General features: G+C 42.4%; 1 protein-coding gene across 4 annotated transcripts in view; it reads left to right on the top strand.

Annotated features, from left to right (window-relative positions):
- Positions 1-6,000, top strand: part of LOC108433052 (receptor tyrosine-protein kinase erbB-4) — a 629,333-nt gene that overhangs the window by 348,415 nt on the left and 274,918 nt on the right. The window lies entirely within an intron of this gene.

The following is a 6,000-nucleotide window of genomic DNA, read 5'->3' as shown; positions in this document are numbered from 1 at the left end:
GCCTTTTCCTTCTGCAAGTGGACTGAGTTTTATTTAATTTCCTCAGAAATATCTCCTGAAAACTGAATGAGATGCATGCTGTTGCACAGTACAGTCTGTGTAAGCTTTAACATCACTGCCAAATCATGGTCCAAGCCCAGTGGTTGGTATTTAAAGAGCACAACTGGTCTGCGGGCTATCTGCGTCTTTGAGTGCCACTTCCTGGTAGTTCAGCTCCTCAGTCATCCGGCATGCAGCGAGGGGGGCGAAGAAGGCCGTCCGAGTGTTTTGCAGCGGCTCACTCGCAGGCTGACTAAAAGAGGTCACAAAGGCTGTTTTTGTGTCTCGCAATCTCTTCAAACGAAAACCTGCACCTCAATTAGCCGAGTTCTTATCTGAATCCTCTCGAGGAAGCGAGGCCCGCTTTTCTTCACAGTCCCATGTCAGCTCCCCTCTGCTTCCGCCCCCATCCCAACGGCCTCTGGTTCTCTCTGCCAGCTGCATGGAGCCTTCACGTTAACACACATTGCATTTATAGCATGGCTTTATCTGGAGCTGCACGTGGCTGCCCTACAAGGGGCTCCGAGGGGCCCATTGGCCTCCTGGTGCCTTTTTTCTGATAAGTGTCTCCTTCAGCCACCTGGAAGAGGCATTCAGAGCTGGTGTTTAAAAGCATCTTCAACTGCCCCCCAGTTCCCTTCCAGTCTATAAATAACAGCGGGAGTTTGATGTGGAGAAATAGAGGAGTCATGTTGAGGGTTTGAGCATCCAGATATCTTGGCTGGCAGCCTAAGAGGAAGCCAGGATGTTTGTTTTTAATTCACTGACATTGGTGTTGCTGTTTCACATGGGGGCCATGGTGAGTTTTATTAGATGCCAGGCAACAAAACCCAAAAAGGATCATGATGCTCGCATTGCAAATCAGCAACTGGTAATTTTCCATCATGTATCAACAGCTACTATGATACTCACTTCTCTAGAAGGCTGCTCTACACTGTAAAGGTACCATGCAGGTACATTTCTTGTTTATCAAGGTACAAACATTGTAAATGTTCCCTCAAAGGTGCAGCAGTGGTTTTAAGGTCCAGTTGTGAACCTTAAATAAGTTTATTTCAGGTGAAAAGTTCATATTTGTACCTTTTCATAACCTGATGTTTTAAAACAGAACAGTACGATAAAAAGCCTGGAGGCCAGGCGAGGTGTGTGGAGTCAGTACAGCTTAGTAAATATCATTTCAATTAATTATGGTTAGAGTTATGATCCCTGACTAAAGGTGCTGAGATCTACCCTTGAAGGTATCACCCCCGTGACAAGAGGGGTACTGCCCCAGTCTTTTTCTGAGAGTCCATAAAATATGCAAGATTGATTCAGAGTTGGGAAGAACACCTTTCTCCTGTTTTGTTCTGTGGTCATGGAATAACCTCCAAAACATAATTCATCTTAATGATTTTGTTCATTACATCTGTTTGATCATATATCATCTGTTTGAACATGTTTTATTTAAAATTTCCATGTCCTTTTTTGTTCGGCTCGATTTTGTAATTCCTGTAACTAGAAACGTTGTGCTATCTTGGCCAGGTCTCCCTCGAAAAAGAGGTTTTAAGTGACTTTCTGGTTAAATAAGATTAAATAAAAATATAAATAAACTGGCATGATCTTAGCCAGGTAATCTGCCAGTTATTCCTGGGGACATCTAGGGACAATATTTTGTTAAATTGCAGATGGAAAAAAAAAGAAAAAGATGAACCCATGCCATGCCATTATCTGTAAACTAAGCTTGTAATCACAAACAAGGTGTTTTCCTTTGCTTATGCAGTTCATTACTGAGTAAACAGTGGGAAAGAGAAAGCAGCATGCATGCCCCCATTCGCTCCCTCGCTGGGAAGTATTGATCCACTGACTTGAAAATAAATTAGTTGGGGAGTAGAGAGAGAAGGAGAGCACAAAAATTAAATGGTTCTGGAAAGTGAATGCAGACAATGAATAGGCTCGAAAAGAAATCTTAGCAAAGTAATCCTTTAATTAAATTAGGCAAAGTACAACAAAGATGCCTCTGTTTGTTGTTGACTTTTTTCTCCCCCGTCTCTTTCTATTTCCTTCCTTTTTGTTCCCCTGTTCTTAAACGGCAGCAGGTTTCTGAGGTTGCTAGGTAACTGGGATGGGTTAGTTGACGATGGCTGGGATGGAGGGGTATTTGGCAGGCAGGGAGAGAAGTGTGGGGCATGTAGCAGGCTGTGGCATATGTGTGGGGAATCTGGCAGGCCCTGGTGGATGTGTAGTGTATTTTGCAACAACTGGTAAATGTGGAGTGTCTGGTAGACTCTGTTAGGTGTGCAGTATATTGTAGTGGAATTATTTGATATTTGGAAGGATTTGATTGATGGGTGGGGTGTTCTGGTAGATGTGTGAGGTATTTGGTAGCCTCTGGTAGAGGTTTAAGGTATTTTGTAGGCTATAATGGAGTTAGTATAGTATAGTATAGTATTTGGTTAGCTTTGGTGTAGGTGGAAGGTATTTAGAAAGCTTGGGTGGATGTGCACGGTGTTTGGTAAGCTTTGTTGGAGATGTAGACTGGATATGCAGGTGTAGGGTATTTAGTAGACTTTGGAGGAGGTGTAGGGTATTTGGTAAGCTTTGTTGGAGATGTAGGGTGGAAGTGTCGTGTATTTGGTAGGCTTTGTTGGAGGTGTAGGATGAAGGTGAAGAGTATTTGGTAGATGTATAAGGTACTTGGTAAGCTCTGTTGGAGATGTAGGGTGGAGGTGTAGGGTATTTGGTAAGCTTTGGTGGAGGTGGAGGGTATTTCATAGGCTTTGGTGGAGGTGGAGGTGTAGAATATTTGGCTTTGTTGAAAGTGTTTGTTGGGCATTTGTCAGACTGTTGGACATAGTGTAGTATTTGCCAGACTATGGTTGACATATGAATGTTATTGGGTAGCTATGGTGGAGGTGATGGTAGAAAGCAAAGCACCACTCTCAGTGTAGAGTTTGAAGCAAGGTCAAAGCCCTAGAGACTCCACAGACTAATAATAATAATTCCGTCACTTCTACACAATACAAAGTAGACATACGCTTACGTTGTTGCCTACAGCAGAGTGAATGAGTAATCAGCAGTCCAGACTGGAAGGTGTGTGTATGTAGCGTTTAATCCCTTTGGTCATCCTCTCTGTAGATAATTTGTATTTTCAGATGCTCTGCTAGTTATTCCAGAGCTGGAATAATCCTACAACCCAACAGGATACTGTGCATTGTCTCTCAAGAATGTATTTCTCAAATTAAGCTCAGTAAAGACTCAGCAAAGTTGTGCAGTGTGCAGATCTGAGCTTATGCATATAATTGCACTATCCTTCTTCTGAAAGCTCAGGTCACACTCAACCAACATTCTCCAAACACCAACATTTTCCACCAAACGCCAATATTCTATGCTAAGCACATCGTTCAACCAATAATTACGTTTTTCCCCAACAGTCTTGTTCTCCAAACACCCACTTTCTGCACCCAATGCCATTATTCTCTGCCAGACAACGGTCTTATTCCCCAACAAAACACCAGCATTCTCTACCAAATACCAACACTGCCCAAAAAACACTGACACATTCACCATCGATCATCTGCATCACCAACAAGCATCATGTTCTGTAGAAGAACTGACCAGCTAAATAAACCAGTATGTATTTAGGAAACGTCCAACAATCTCACCCACCCAGTCGTGAGCTGTGTTCATGTACAGCAAGCATGGTCTCCTGTGCTGTGGCTGTTAGAGCAGCCGTTAAGACCGGTCATTAGCCGAGATAAATGAGTGTGTAGTGCTGGGATGAGGCTGCCAATGCAGCCGTTAAAGAGAGCTGGCGTGTCGGGGGTCATTAGTAGACTGACAGCAGCATGACTGACCCTGCCACTCCACAGCCCAACCCAGCTGATCCTCAGCCTGCCTGACAGCTGTCACTTACGAACACCAGTAGACTCTCACAGCTGATTCTGCCCACAGATGCCCCATTGTGAGCCTCATATACGTCACGTGCAGTCATCCACATACAAACATATGCATACAGACACACAACTCACATACACTTTTACACAGGTACACAAAGTTCACATAAACTTGTGCACATGTTTACAAACACTTGCAAAGTCACATACAAACAGATGCAAAAATCATACACAGATATACACATAAACACAATATATACTACATACTAGTGAAGAACATTTAGGTCTTTAGAGAAGGCCTAATGATTTCTGGCAACTTGAAAATAAATGTCTGTCATTTTTGGCTCATTTTCATTTAATTGCAATTATTATATTAATGCTTTCATTCCTTTTTTTTAAGTTTAGGGCAGTAATGCAAGAACTAAGGTCTTGAACCACCAAAATGAAAATTGACCAATCAGATTTTTTATCTAAGTAGATACAACCAATTGAGCTCTCCCATTGGTTAGGACTTCAGGAGCTGAACTGAAGGCTATATATTATACCTTATATTAATTACCAATACAATTTGGAACTGATGGTGAAATCAACCAATCATGTTTTTCAATTGGATGGGAGCATTTTCGTGATAAAAACATCACTCTGGGCCTTTAGGAAGTTCTAGATGCAGCGCTGACTGTGAATATGATTGTCAGCTTAAGCAAAAGCTAAGGTTTCAGTCAGTTGTTTGAAATAGCAACTCTGCCAGAGCTGTTTATTTGAAGAGTCACACTTAAGCCCTGTGGGATTAGTTTTCCATGTGGTGAGGTAATGGCAGTTTACTTGTCTGTAATGGTTTTGACCACTGGATATGAAATATCAGTATACATAACTGTTTTTTTTGTTTGTTTACTCTGACCATTTGTCTTGCTGGCTGAAATCACTGAGAAATGCTGGTAAAATTTACATTACGCCACTTCCTCATATATAAAACTAATCCCATCTCAGTAGGGCTTCAAACTTCTAAATACAAGGTTATGTACATGTGAGTGCCGGTTACACTTCAAATAAAACATTTATAAGTTTTGACCTTTATAACCCGAACTGAAGGCCTAGCTCTATTAGTCACCCAAGAGTCTAGTCAACTGCTGCATACAAATGCATGTGTGCACACTCATTGTCCCTGTGTTGCCCCCATTGTCTCCAGTGTCCTGTCCTGGTAAATGTGAGTGTGTCCTCCTGCAGTGGTTCTGTGTGTGTGTGTGTGTGTGTGTGTGTGTGTGTGTGTGTGTGTGTGTGTGTGTGTGTGTGTGTCATCTGGGGCCACCTGCTTCTGATCCCTCTCTGTGTAGTGGCATGCAGAAAGAGTGACCACAGCCTGTAGCTGCCTGTGCCCTCCCACAGCCCTGACCCAAATCTACCCCGTCATCGTCCACTCATACCACTGACCATGGGGGACCTTTCAAATGAGACTCAAGAGACAGTCCGGCTATTGTTACTCCACAGTGCCCTGAAACGGTCCATTATGTTTTCACCCTGTTGGCACAGCACATAATGATGGCATGCTATAAGTGAATGTATGTTTATTACCTTCACAGCCAGGAATGTTTTCACAGAATATGGAAATGTGTTTAATTTTTCTGATTTCACAGTCTGTGCTGTAAATGTTCCAAGGTCATGTTCATTACAGGCGTTTACTCTAGCATGGCTCATTTCTTGGTATCTGGGTAAACATCTTAGACATCATGAGCATCATCAAAATCATACTGTTACAAAAGTATGGTTATAATTCAGACCTCAAGATGGATGCTGCTTCTGTTGTTATGGTCAGAATCAACATACGCAGTTCTATTTGAGCTTATTTAACAACGAAATGTGGTAAAATGCAAGTGCATGACGATTTAGATATGCGGTTTGCACCATGGTAATCAGTGCTTCCATTACTTGTTAGCTACATTACCCTCATAGTAGAGTCAGTCCCGCTCCCACCCGCTCCCAGAAGATTTCCGCCCACTCCCACAGAAAATCATTTTGTCCCGCTCCCGCCCACAAAGTTATGTCAAGGCAAACTGACATCTAATTTCTGATGTATTCTATTCACAAATTACATTAT

This window comes from Pygocentrus nattereri, chromosome 6 (genome assembly GCF_015220715.1).
Source record: "Pygocentrus nattereri isolate fPygNat1 chromosome 6, fPygNat1.pri, whole genome shotgun sequence".
NCBI lineage: Eukaryota > Metazoa > Chordata > Actinopteri > Characiformes > Serrasalmidae > Pygocentrus > Pygocentrus nattereri.
This window is presented reverse-complemented; position numbering and strand designations above follow the sequence as displayed.